Genomic DNA, 14781 nt, shown 5'->3' on the forward strand with positions numbered 1-14781 from the left:
GGAGGGCTCCTGAAGCATGCTGCAACTGCTAAGTGTCTAGCCACGTATTTGGAGCAGCAAGCTCATTGGCTGCTGATGCGAAAAGAACCAGTCAGGTGCGCCATGTGAATAATCACGCAATTATATCAGATTGAGTTAGAACCTATCGGCCTGTGCCATCTAGAGTTTTATGACAGAACTTTGTATGTGTGTGTGTGCACAGAAATAAATCGAGGGACTTCACTGGGAACATTCCATTTTTTAACATCATAAATTGAAAGGAAGAAACTATTAATAACAAAATTATTATAACAATATTTTATTATAAGGAAAAAGTATTAAATTCCTAAGTATAAATTTTACATACACTTCTTTTAATTAGTTTCATTTTATATAATATAAGTTAAAAAAAATAAAATAATTAATATTTAAAATCAGCTAGGATGCATTGAATTGATCAAATGTGACAGTGAAGATGTTTCCATTGTTATAAAAAAGTCAAATAAATGCTTTTCTTTTAAAATTTGTCAAAGAATCCTGGAAAATAAATGTCTCAGATTCCACAAAATATTAAGCAGAACTAGTGTTTTAACACTGATAATATTAAGAAATGTTTCTAGAGCACCAAATCAGTATATTCGAATGATTTTCTGAAGGATGTGCCACTAAAGACTGTAATAGTTTGCTGAAAAGTCAGCTTTACCATCACAGGAATAAATTACATTTTATATTGTAATAACATTCACATTTTCGGTATCTTCTTTCAAATAAATCCAATCTTAGTGAGCATAAGAGACTTCTTTCTGAAACATTAAAACACCTTACTGACCCCCAAACTTTTGAACTTTAATATATATGTGTATATTTTATAGTAAATAAGTTCATTAATTCTTACCTAATAATTTTAACAGTATTTTATGTTAAATCATTATATATCATCTTGTTAGTTTTTTTTCCCCCATTTCACAAAATTAAGTGGATTGACCCAATAATTAGCCCCAACGATATAAAAACAATGCAAATTGTGAGTGGATCCATATGTCACCTTAGTCATGTATTGAGCAACAGTTGTACTTCAAACCACACACATCCATAATGAAATACCACACACAGCGTGGTCTTTTCCGCACATGAGTTTGACGGGAAAGTGTGAGATCTCTTTTTTGTAGCAGGTTTAGTCTGATTTTTGGTCAAAGGACACAGGTGTTTCACATTCGTCTTTGACCCCTCTGTCTCAAAGCCTTGCAGAAGTTCAATATTCATGCCTTCTCATAATCTCTCTCTTCCTCTTCAAGTGTTGATCTGTTCATCTTTTCTCTGATGTGCTTTGAAACAATTGACATAGCTGGGGAAAACCCCTGTCAGCACAACAGCAACAAAAAAAAAATCTCCCATTCCTTGGTGGAGATTAAAAAACACTAAATGAGATCAGATCCTGCCTTAAAGGACGAATCTGACCTTGAGGGGCTGAAGAAAGTATTATGTTATTAAACCTGCCTCTCCACCTCCTCCTTTTCTCTCCTTCTCGGTCTTTCTTTAATTTTTTTCCCCCTGATTTATCTTATTTCTCACGTGGCTTTACACTTTCTACTTTTCATGCTCCGTTTTTATTTTTTCTCTGTCTCTCTCCTCTCATAGCTGTGTTCTCATCTTGCTTATTTGGTACAATACAAGTCCATCTCTCTCTCTGACTCACATCTCCTCTATGTCTAGAGCTGCTTTCTTATTGAGGGGTGGGTGGCTGCTGACACAGAGCCAGTCTCAGAATATGGGGTGAGTCATATATTGCTGCTGGCATCCTGTGACAGTGGGCACCAGTTCCTCTTCATCACAACATGACAGACACGCAGGCACAGGGCCAGTTACCGACGGCAACAGCGGTGTGAGCTCACCCAGTCTCAGCTGCTTTTTCATAATAACAGCCGTAATGCAACATCAGTGTGCATTAGCTGCTGTATGTGTGCGCATGTCCTTGTGTGATTTCTGTAACTCGTTATGAATGCTACAGCTTGTGTGTACTTAAAGGGATAGTTTCACACAAAATAGACATGTATGAGGCAGGTTTTTTTTTCAGTGCAATTATCCAGTGGTTACTCTATATGAGTTGCCCTGAAGAACATAAAGGTTGCTCTTTTACAAATAAATGAAAGTGGATGGTGGCTATAAAGCCCAAAAAACTACAACAAAAGTACAAAGAGTGCAAAACTGAGAAAAATTTGACAAAACACATTACTTGGGTAAATTTGGGAATGCTCTCAGATGGATTGTTGATTCATACTGTATAGAAAATACTTTTTTAAATATAAGATTTGTTATATATAAAACAAATATAAATACACTAAGGTGATGAGATAAGTATTTCATTGAAAGAAATTGATACTTTTAATAAGAAAGCAAGCATTCAGTTAAACAAAGGGTGACGGGAAGACCATTTATAATGTTACAAGAGATTTTCTAATCAAAAATTTTTTTTTTAACCTTTTATGTCATAAAAAAATGTATTATGGAATTTCAGCTTTGACAGCAAAGGTCCAAAAATATAGTCAAATAGAAAACGTATTTTAATTGTACTAATATTTCATGATGTTACTGTTTTAACTGTATTTTTTTTATCAAATAAGTCAGCATCGGTAAGCATAAGAGACCTTTACATAAAAAATAAAATAAAAAAATAAATAAAAAAAAAAACATTTTGAACAGTGTAGTGTATTAAAATTTTACATACTGTACAGGGACATAAATGTTAATTATTTTACCAAAATAAGAGGGAATTATACAAAAAGCATGTTTATTTTTATGTACAGTAACGTACTGGGACCTAAATAAGATATTTCACATAGAAGACGTTTACATATAGTACACAAAAGAAGATAATAGTCAAATTTATAAAAATGACCCCATGCAAAAGTTTACATACGTTTGATTCTTAATACTGTGTTGTTATCTGTTATATATATTTGTAAAGGTGTTGTGTAAGTTTCTGCATGTCTGAAGCAAAAGATGATATGAGCAAGTATCAGTGTGATATAACCATGTGCGTTTGTCCTTTCTGTGAAAAAAATATCACACACAGAGGACAGATGTTTGAATACAGATGTGCTGTCCGAGTGAAAGGAGACAGATGTTTATTTGTTTGTTTAAGCAGATTTCCTTGCACCAAACACAAAAACACCTCTGTAATTCTGCCAGTTAGTGCCAGTGCAGGCTGAATCTAATGATAATTTAATGGCATGTTGAGTGGAAGTGATGTAAACAGAGTGGCAGGGGAAAGTTGTGCTCAGTCTCACACTCTTAATGAGCGGTAAGGAGGGCTCTTCTTATCAGTATTAATGAGCGCTGCGTGAGGAATCAAGCGTTCCTGTTTCTTGTTCTTCACACTCTCGTAAGGTGACACAGATGTTTTACAGTCATTCACCCTTGAGATGCTGGGAAAGAGAGTGTTAACAGCGAGATATGGAGATCCAAGGGTGCTATAGGCCACATGTGTTTTTGTTATTAAAAAGTAATTGTAGACAATCGAGTACATGGGTGCAGTTTAAAGTCTTTTGACCTAATGTGTTTTGAAATACATGTTAAAATAATTTCACTATTATTATATTGTATTTGTAATTTACGTTTTTGTTGTTGTTGTTGTTTATCACTGTAAGGTAAATATTATAGTTTTTAAATAGGCCTAATTGTTTCATGCACATTTCATCATTAGATTATCTTTGTTGTTGTTGACAAATACTTTATATTTAATCCTTAAAACTTTTTTATTATTATTATTATTATTATTGAATAACACTGAAATATAATCTTTAGAGCAATCATAGAATGAATATACATTTTTAATTCAATCCATTCTTTCATGTACATTACCATAGTATCATGTACAATGCTGCTTCACTTGTAGCCTTTAAAATTTTTTTTTTTTTTAAGACAGTAGTATAGAATTACAAACAGCAAAATAATTACCAGCTTACATTGCATTGGTTAGAATTCTCCAGAAAGGTCCAATTATCGCTATTAACAAAACATTAACTATATGACTTTTGCCTCAATCCTCCTAATTTGCTGCGCATTGAAAGTTAGTAAGGTAGTTTTAAGTTGTAGAATATGGTTATGTAGAATATGTGCTTTATAAAGCACTAGTGTTAATAATAGGCATGCAAGCAACTTAATAGTGAGAATTGGTCCCTATACTAAAGTGTTACCTAATAATTATCACTTTATTATTATTTGTACATACTGAGATGAAACTTAAGACAGAGACCCTCATGTTTTATAGCAGTGTGTTATTTAAAATAAATGCTTGCACTATCCATTTTATCAGCATGGACTTTCTGTTGAAACAGATTTAGCAAGCAAGTCCTGCTGGTTAAGGCTAGTTGGAGAAGCCTGGCAGAGACCAACAAACACAGTAGTGGCCAACCGAGTGTTATAGTCACTGAAAGGGAGGTGAGGAGAGGAGAACACAATGAATTTTTTCTTGTAAAATAAATGAACTCTCGTAAAAAAAAAAAAAAAAGAAAAAAAAGAGGGGCGAAGGCTCGTAATGTATCATAATCTCCCATATATTCATTTACAGTGAGTCACAGGTCCACGAGAGCGGGAATCCAGCAGAGAGCAACTCTACACTGATGACTGAGCTGTGAGATGTGGTGGCCACTAACCACACTCTGGGGACCACACCTGGCCATTATCTCCCTCCCTGCGACTCTGAGGCCCCGGGTGCCTGTGATGGAGGCCCTAATGGCTTTCACACACACACACACACTGAGGTTTGTCAGTGTAAGTTCATAGCTGCTCCCATCACTGTAGTCCGGGAGGTAATTTCATAAAAGTGGATTTTTAATAAGAGGCTTTTAAGAGAACACCAGTCCAGCCCCTCAACTGGCAGGCTACAGGTTAGGGTGTGGGGGCCAATGAGTGATTAATGGGATCGGGGGGGGGGACTTCCTGTAATACTTCCAGCATGACCCGTACTGTGCTGAGTGTATTGAGACAAGTTTATGATGAGAGATATCAATGTGTGTGTGTGTGCGTGGTGAAGAAGAGACTCCAGACACTAAGAGCAGCTGGTTATTTAGATCTATTGATCTGTTTCTCTCAATCTATCTCTATTACAGGAGCAATTCAGAGTAAAGTCTCTTTCACTCTCTCCCGCTGTTCTTTTACTCAACTGTATGTAGCTATGAAAGTATCACGATTTGTGTTAATGTTCCTGAAGTATCTCAAGCACCTAAATGGTATGGCGGTCTGGAGTCCGGGGGTCTTCTCTTCTTTCTCCTTTACTTCCTCAGTTCATGTGCAAGTAAATAAGTGATGATTTTTATAAATATTTTTGAGCATGTTTGACTTTAAGGTTAAGCTACTTGGTGGAATTCATGTTTGGCAGCTTAAATCTCATTTCTTACATCAGTCTGTCATTAACTAAGATTCTATGCCATGAACTCATGTGACTTGTTGTTACCCAGTGTCCCAAAAGACTAGATTTTTTTTTCCAGTCACACAGATTGAGAGGCTATGAGAAGTTATATGAGGAAAGATAGTAATCCCAGAGCTCCCACAGTAAACAGAGCAGCTCCATAGTGTGTGGCCTGAAGTTCATTATATAGTGCTTGGAAGAGCAATGCATAAACAGTCATTTGTCTTACAGGGATGCGGTGTGCACTCCAACAATAAACAGTTTCAGTTACTATCAAAAAATTAACAGAAAAAAAGTTGTTTTGCATTTTTTTATGTTGCATTTTTTTTTTCTTTTTTTTTTTATATTGGCCTGAGTGTGGTTGTTGTCTTGAGTTATACTGGATAGTTTAAACCGAGGTGGCCTGCCATGAGGGGGTAGCTATAAATGTCATGATTCTTGGACAATAAATGTTCACAGATGCTTGAGTGAAGGAATTGAATGGCTGATAAAGAGCCACACCTAGACAGATGGACTAACACACACATGACCCGATGTATGGATTAATGCTGGATCTTTAAAATCTACACTATGGTTATGGTAACACGCATTTTTGTTTAGACATGGTTATAAAGAAAACTGAAATTATTAGTTTTCATTTCATTGTTGTTAGTTTTAGAGTTTCAAGTTTAAGTTTTTCCCTCCCCAAATTAGTTTTTAATTTTAATTTCAGTGTTAGTATTTTAGCACTGTAACTGGTATAATTTTTAAATTAACAGTGTTAAATTTCTCAGCACAGTCCAGTGATATTTTGTTTATGTTTAATGCAGGCAGGATGTAAATGTTTTTAGCATAAGTGTTATACCAGTATCAAAACGTAAAGCCACATTTATTTTTTGTCATATTTTGGGGTCATAAAAACCTACGTTTATTCTCATTTTTTTCCTAATTATGTTACTTTATATTTAATAACTTTAAAAATAGTTCTTAAAAATATGGTATGTCTACATATACTCTTATATATACTCTTGTGTATCTTTAAGGAAGTGTAGAAAAAGAGTTGTTTGTGTGTGTCTGTGTCACTGTATCATTTGTATATTTTAAGTGTTGGGGTGTCCCAAAAGACCCTATGTAATCAATACTTGAGTTTTGTGGCTTATAGTCCACATCTGTTAGCTTTTAGGTCATCTAAATGCTAGTGCACCCCTTCAGTGTTGACTTTTTTAGCAGACACACACAATTAAGTCTTTCTTTCCTCTTCTGAAAAACAGACCCCAAAATATTGATGAATCAGGCTGGATATATATGTTTGTTCAGTTACTGTAAGTTTCACCTTCTAGAAAGTGAATCTCATGCCACATTAAATGTAATCTTTGATGACTGTTGTTTCACATGAATGGCTGAGCTTGCTTTGGAAACACCTCAGTTGGTCTTAATTACAGGTCCTCTTTGGAAGCTCTGTGACTCTGTTGTGCTTTTTGGGTAAATGTGGTGCATATGGTTTCCTCTTAGCTGCTCTAACCTCAATCAGACATGCTCCATTTGGACCATTTTAGGCAGCCAAACCCAAGTGCAGAACAAGCAAAGCTGATTTCACACACCAGCCAATAAACAGATGGAGACGACTTTGAGGTCACAGGAAGTGGCATAAGGTGAGGTGAGCCAAATTAGGTGACCCAGTGAGTGGTAATTGAATAATTGTGATTGAAAGAGTATGTTGAGTAGAGTGGAGTAAAGGTATATAAATAATGATACACAAATCTGGTCTGCTAAGAGCTTCTTTTGATTGAGTAAGGTAAGAAAATGAAGGTTACTTTATTTTGGGTCTGGGTCAGTGCTCAAATAACACATTGATAACTCTTATTTGGACTGTATGTGTATACAAGATATTACCTCTTTGGCATCCCATGAACATGTGCACATAAACACAAAGACATGCAGGAAATGATTTGACATACCTCCGCTTAACCAATCAAGGAACGTATCTCCACTGTGTTGCTTTCCTTACGGTTGTTGGACTCATGTCATGTGATTGGTGAGGACATGTTTGACATGTTCTTACAATCTCTGCGCTGATGTGCTTTTTCATCACCATGCGGACTTGTAAAGTCAATGCAAACACTTACAATCCTCCGTGTCATTTAGATTGTGTTGCTCAACTCTCTGAAGCATGAAATCTTTAAAAGCATTTGTAAGGAGACAGCAGACATAAATTGGTGTCAAAGTGGAGGTTGTTTAATTTAATGCAGAGACTATACATCAGAATGTTTTCAAACTGGGGTCCATGGACCCTGAGGACCAAAAGGGGTTTTAGGGAGTCTGTGGAAAATTTGAGATTAACATTTACAAAATGACAATATTACAAAATTTACAAAATGTATTTTTGTGGTATGCAATAGTCTCTCCTTCCTTGGAACATAGAGTATGTTCAAAAATAGTTTGTTGTAGTTTTCCAGGCAGTTTTACATTCAGATAGATCGTGCACTGGTTGTATGAGACTATTTTTTGTAAAGCCATTTTGGAACCATTATTAAAAATAAAAAAATAAAAAAAAATAAAATGCTAAATCCAAATATTGGTAACACTTATTATAGGGACCAATTCTCACTATTAACCATAGTTAATGGTTTGTTAATAGTGAGAATTGGACCTTAAAATAAAGTATGACCCAAATATCAAATTGAAAATGTATCTCTGATATTTATGTTATGTTTTGAAAAGAAACATATTAATATTGATATTTAAAAAATGTTATAAAATTATGAAACTCGTTCATTTAATTTTGGAAACAACATGTTTGTGTTTTTTTATTTTTTATTTATTATTATTATTATCATCACACGTTAGTATAAATGGATGCCAATGTATGACTTTATATTATTGTTTTACATCCCACTGATAAAAGTTGAGTTTAAAATACTACATATGTCAGCCCACATATTTCAAGTTATGGTTTCTGTAAAAATACAGTCTTGTGGATATTTAATTTTAAAGAAAATACTGTCTCCACTGGAGCACTTACATGTCTGTCAGCTGTGATTTAAATATTGTTCTGGGGATAGGCTTACAAAAATAATTCTACATGTCTGTCTATTTATTTTATTTTTTTAACTTGGCCTTTTGCCCTTGCCATTCCTGGGAGACATGAGAGCATAAAACCACTTCCGTATGATTTGAAAGGGAAATGTGGATATGTTGATACTGTATCCCGCAGTCTTAATGATGCGTGTATGATTGGAAAGGGCATCACTGAACCGTCTGTCCCTCTCAAATCGGTAGGAGTACTGCTATCAGAAACCCCTGAAGTGCCTTGTCTGGTTTTAATCTTCTCTTGGACGGTTAGACACTTAGTTCTCTCCTGTCTCAAGGAAGTACACAGTAGTCCAACATTATCCAGGGTTTTTGGCATATGGTATTCTTCCTCTCTTTCCCACTTCTTCATTCTCTCTCTATCCGTTCTCTCAGAATCCCTCAAAAAAAAAAAAAAATGAGCGAGGGTGTCCATTTACTCTTTTAGTAGAGAGGTCAGCGAGGTCGGTTTTGGATGGTTAGCAAATGCATATCCGCTCGGAAAGTGAGTCTTTAGGTGGAAGAAGGAAGCAGTGACTCTTCACCTGAATTTGATTTTGATGGCTGTTTCTGAGAAGGATCAGACTGGAAGTGGTTTGTTTGTGTTACGCCTAAATGTCCCGCCCTCAACAATCAAATAATTAGCTCCCGAGTCCATCAATCTAGACATCAATCAGCCAGTTGTAGGGTCAGCTAAACAAATTATTGCTAAATTAGGCCACCCTTCGGGCTATTTTCTCTAGCAACATCTGTGATGAGATTAGATCTCGGGAAGACCTTGTTTGTTGAATATAGAGGCTTGATTAAAACAAGCAAATGATGCCACTACTGTAAGACGGATCACACAAGGTCACAGTGAGCTGTAACAACTTAGTTAGCAATTATCCAAACCCTATACAAAGGTGTTTATTTGATCTACACTTTCAGAGCACCTGTTCCTGTTTGCCATTAAGATGAGATCATTTTCAGTCTTTGAAAGATTGAGGGTCACAAGATTTCAGCAAGGTCCACCAGCATCATCTAGCATAAATTTTGATTCTCTTTATGTTGTTTAGGCTGACTTCAAGGCCAAATTTTTTTTTAGCCAGTCTTGAGTGCCAGTATCAACACAACATGTGTTGGTGACCAGAAGGGCCTTCATTTCAGCATGAGAGAGCAAGGCAAGAAATGCAATGAGATAATATAGGAGAGTGCTATTAATTTAACACCATCAATACAAATGGGAAAACATCTGAACTTTGTTAATTCTCTTCAAAATGTGATTTTTAAGGAAAAAAACATGCTGTGATGTGAAGAAAAAAAAAACACATATGCTGTGATATAACACTAATCATCTGTATTATGTTTGGTGAATCATGCAGATGGAAGGAGAAGAAGAAATGTACCATTTCATACAAAGAGATCAGCAGTGAGCTTATGTAATTCTGCAATATGGATGTGTTTTAATACCTCAAGCTCTTTTCAAATAAATTTTAGCCAGGAAAGTGAAGACATTGAATCTTAACATAATATTCGCTTTTATGTAGGACTCAGCAATAGGGATTTTTCTGCTGCCTTGACTAGTCACGTAGTAGTTCAGATTTTTATTTATGTGTTATAAAAGTTATTAATTTAGTTTCAGTTAATTTTTGTTTTTTTAAATAATCTGTTTAATTTTTAATTATTTTAAAGTTATGTTTTCATTGAAGAATGTTTTTTCCCTAATTGTATTATTTGTTGTTGTTGTTGTTGTTATCATTCTAGAACAGTTATGAGTTTATAACCAAATGTTTAAGTTTGCATGGAATAAAAACACATTTACATGGTCAACAAACATAATGTGGTGACAACTCAGCACTATCCTTGTTGATCCCTGAAATGTTATGTTACATATATCGTTCTGATTAAAGCATTCCACTGACATATAAATGATTAATATGTACCATAATTTATAATTGTATACATGACTCATAAACTTGAAGACAATTTTACAAATCCCCTGCAACCTGAGTCTGAACCCAAACTATGTTAGTCCTCTAAAGGTTTTTTTTTTTTAGAACAAAAACATGGTCAGTATTAAAATCTCATTTTTTATGTCTGGGAAAAAATGAGGTTAAAGAAGTTAATCAATTCCTCATATGTAGATTTATTACCTCTGCATCTTTCTCTCCCTCTCTTTTACTGTACCTTTATGGCTGGCATCTCTCACAAACACCTACTAATGATTTTACCAGAGAGACGCTGACACTACAGAATACACATGTAACTTAAAACCTCTTTGTTTTTATAGGGTTAAACCTTGTAAGTTCTTGTTCACCTATTCACACACTACAAAAATATCATGCCTGCTTGTTGAGGGGTATTTGCTTCTGGCCGTATAATAACATATCCGCTGTATTGGCTCCTATTAGATTCAGTGTTGGAGCCATAGTCCCTAAAGTGCCAGGTACAATTTCACAGAACGTCAAAGCCACGTTTGATTTTACAGCAAAGAACAAGCCTCCACTGGTGGGAAAATGTAACCAACACACACAACACAGAGTCCTTAATGACCCTAAAGGCCAAATTAAAGTTCTGTTTAATTTCATCCTTATGCAATCAACTGTTCACATTGATTGAGGCAATTAGATTAAAAGCTCTTATTCTTCCTGTCTAAATTGGGACTGTTGTTTTGTCATTTGGCTAACAAAGCCCTCCTTAGTGCTCACATTGTCGCAGATTTGTATCAAATTAGGGCTAGTCGTCATAAAGGCTACACTGACAAAAAAAAAATAGTGTTTTCACTCAGAAACTGTTAGTAAATTTAACATTTTTCACTCAGAAATTGTTAGTAATTTTCACAATTAATTACAAATAATTGGCAAGTAACTTTGAATTAAACATATTTTAAAAGTATAGGGAAAAGGAGTTTCTTGTAAAACTTACTCCAGTTAGTCTTGTTTTGTTTAAAACTTTGGAAAAACCTTAGTAATAATAAGGTTAATAGTCAAAAGTATACCAATGCTTGTTGTTTGTTTAGCATACTGTGAATGTAAAAATCTAGAAAAGTAGTCTTTTTCTGTGCCACAAATCAAACCTTTTCTTTGAATAGATATTATGAACAAAGATTTGGATTTAGAAATTCCGATCCATTTCTTTAATGGCCTCATTCCAGAAAGCACCGTAACTCATCCTAATGGACTTTCAAAAGGGAGCCCTCTTGCAGTAATCTCAGTCTGGTGGCCACTGATGGGTTATGGCTGTCATCACATCTTCACAGACTGCAGAGAGCCGTGTGGTTTTGAGGGAATGTTATGATCCCCCTGTGATGATGAGAAATGAGGTAGAAGTGATCTGTGTCTTTTAAGGTCGGAAAACACATTCTTTTCTCATCTGAAACATGCACGGTTAAGATCCATCTAGCTTCTGAAGGTACTTTCCATTAATATAATACAGTTTGGTGTCTCATTGTCTCATTTATAATATTATCAAATTTATCTAATTTGCAACCCTGTTGCTTATTATGCTGTTTAATCATTGTCCAGCATGATGTGATTAACTGTTGCCCAGCCCTAATATATCTATTTGGTTCGGTACAGTACAGGGGTAATTTGTTACATTGCAAGGTTGGAAATATTTCTGTTTTAAACCATGAAGGTGAGCCAGTGGATATCACATACAAGCAACGTGCAAACTTTGCGAAAGAGTTGTGCAGGTGAACGTCTTAATATTGGTCAATTCACTATAAAGAAAGTAAAAGTAAAAACGGAATGACAGAATAATGACGGAGCTTTCAGCATCTGACGACTCATACTCTCTCAGAAACGACGAGAGACAAATCTACTTCAACATATGCTGATAATGGTATATAGCTGACTGTTTTCATTTATTCCCTTCATATTTCTAATATTACATAGTGAAAAAAAATGAGAAGAAACATATTTTGTGTTAAACAGGTTGTTTTTGAAAGTCGGTGCTTGAAATAAAAGCTTTTTATTTAATTAAATTTTATTGGTGTCTGCAGTGTTAATATTTTAATTGTATGCCTATAAATCATTGTATAATAGATCTGTATTAAAATACCTTTTTTAAAAAAAAAATAATAATAATTGAGGAGTAAATATATAGCCTAATCTTTTGTTATCCTCGCAGCATGTCAGTTATTTGGTAATTATTGCTGGGCAAATTAATTGTAGTTTTAATTTAATAGGCCTAATAAAAGTAACTTCATCATCATCATCATAATAATAATAATAATAATAATAATAGGCTTAATAAAAATAAGAATGTAACAGACCTACATTAATTGGAGATGCCAAATATCTTAATATTGGCAAAAATTGATGTTTTTGACAATATCTCTGACTATCGTTGATACAAGATGATCCTCTTTCGTCGCACCTCAGCAAGGGGAGGTTATCGCGGGGCAGACAGCACATTGCCTGTTACATCATTTGGGCTTCCTTGTTGAGCGAAGTGGCACTGAGAACATCGTATTTCACACACTTTAAGCTCTTTTGTTTTCCAAATGTAATAGAATTAGTCCAACGAATCTAATTGTTTGGTTTTATAATGCGCACCGAACTGAAAGCCTCGTACCGAATGGTTCCACCTGGGAGGGGGGAGCAGGCAGACAGAGTCAATGGGGGAGACGATGGAGGAAGGAGCCAGGGAGGAGACAGGAGGGACCCGGAGCAGGAAGTGCACAGCAAGACCCAGGCCACAGCCATAACAGCGGCCCACGGTGGAGCCGTAGGATTGAGGAGCCATGGAGGAGGAGTGGCCACCGACTCCAGGGGCCCGACCAACGGCAGCAGAGCAGGTGGAGGAGGAGCCTAAGGTGGAGACAGAGAGCCAACGAGCCAGGGGGATGCAGAGGATCTGGGGGGCCAGGGTGGAGCCAAGGGCTTTGGCGACCGAGGCGGAGGTGGAGATCCAGAGCGGAGCCAGAATGGCGCAAGGAAGAAGCCCAATAGAGCCGGCAGGACGGACCGACGAGGCACAGCCAGAGGAGAGGAGTCTAGAGGCGATGGCGGATCGACGCCTGACCAAGGCAGAGCTGGAGGGACGAGGGAGCCCGGTGGAGCTGATGGATCGATGGATGACGGTGGAGGCGAGGGAACTAGGAGCTGAGGTGGAGCTGCTGGGTCTATGGGCCGAGACGGAATCTGGGCCTCAGAGGCTGGTGAGGGATACCCCAGCGACGCTGGAGGACTCACACCGCAATGATGGTGGGCTGAGGGCGAGCAGAGGGTCTGCAACACTGCTCCATACTCAGCTCACCCTCAGCCACAATGCAGGGGGAAAGCTCCTCTCTGCGCTCACACCATCCGCAGCTTTCTCCCTCATGGTGGGCTCTGTAGCCTGCTCTCGCACCTGGTCTGATGGCTTGGGCACTCTGTCCGGGGCGATCCTCCACTCAGTCACTCAGGTATTGTGCAAATGGCTCGCAGATGGCAGTGGGAATTGGCTCATCTGTCATCGGTGGCTCGGGCTTAAGCTCCGCACAGCAGGGAGATGGTGGGCTGGGTCCGGAGTGGATCTGGCGAGATCATCCAAGGGGCAGATGGTGAGTGGCGACCCATTTCTCACCAGAGTCCACTCCACGAAGGCGGCAAATTCCTTGCGAGGACCATCTTCAGACAACAGCACTCTGCAGTCTGCATTTAGGCTTGCATCATAGAAAGAGCAGAGCGTGTCGTCCGGTTAGTTGGTGATGTTAGCGACCAACAGGAACAGTTTGGTATGGTCCTCGAGGACCTTATCTCCCTGCTTCAGCAGGAGAAGGAGGAATTCTGGGCGAAGGAGGGGATCCATAGGGGCCACACTACGGAAACAAAAAAAAAACACTGAGAGAAAATGAAAACAAAACGAGGAGGGGAAAACACGAGGAACAGTAAACGCGGAGGCTACAGTTTTTTGCACAGGGCTCAACAAAATTTGACAATAGAAGATTGGAAAAACGTTGCCTGGTCTGATGAGTCTCGATTTCTGCTGCGACATTCAGATGGGTCCCTAGGGTCAGAATTTGGGTGCGTAACCTAAAGAACATGAAAAGCATGGATCCATCCTGCCTTGTTTCAACGGTTCAGTCTGGTGGGTGTTTGTCATTGTAATGGTGTGGGGGGTGGGGCCCCTATGACCAATTGAGCATTGTTTAAACGCCACAGCCAACCGGAGTATTGTTGCTGTTCATGTCCATCTGTGCTGTTTTCATGTCCAGCCCTTTATGAGTCTACAGTGCACCCATCTTCTGATGGCTACTCTTCCATAGCCGACCTAATGCACCATGTCAACAAAGCTCAAATCATCTCAGACTGGTTTCTTGAACATGACAAATGAGTTTGCTTTATACTCAAATGGCCTCCACAGTCACCAGATCAGTT

The 14781-nt window shown here is 37.4% G+C and overlaps 1 pseudogene; it reads right to left on the reverse strand.

Moving 5' to 3' along the window:
• The window catches only part of LOC109072512, a 79613-nt pseudogene extending 66448 nt beyond the window's left edge, over positions 1 to 13165 (reverse strand).
• Positions 13166 to 14781: the final 1616 nt, after the last annotated feature.

The sequence above is a fragment of the Cyprinus carpio genome, chromosome B3, assembly GCF_018340385.1.
Source record: "Cyprinus carpio isolate SPL01 chromosome B3, ASM1834038v1, whole genome shotgun sequence".
Taxonomy (NCBI): Eukaryota; Metazoa; Chordata; class Actinopteri; order Cypriniformes; family Cyprinidae; genus Cyprinus; species Cyprinus carpio.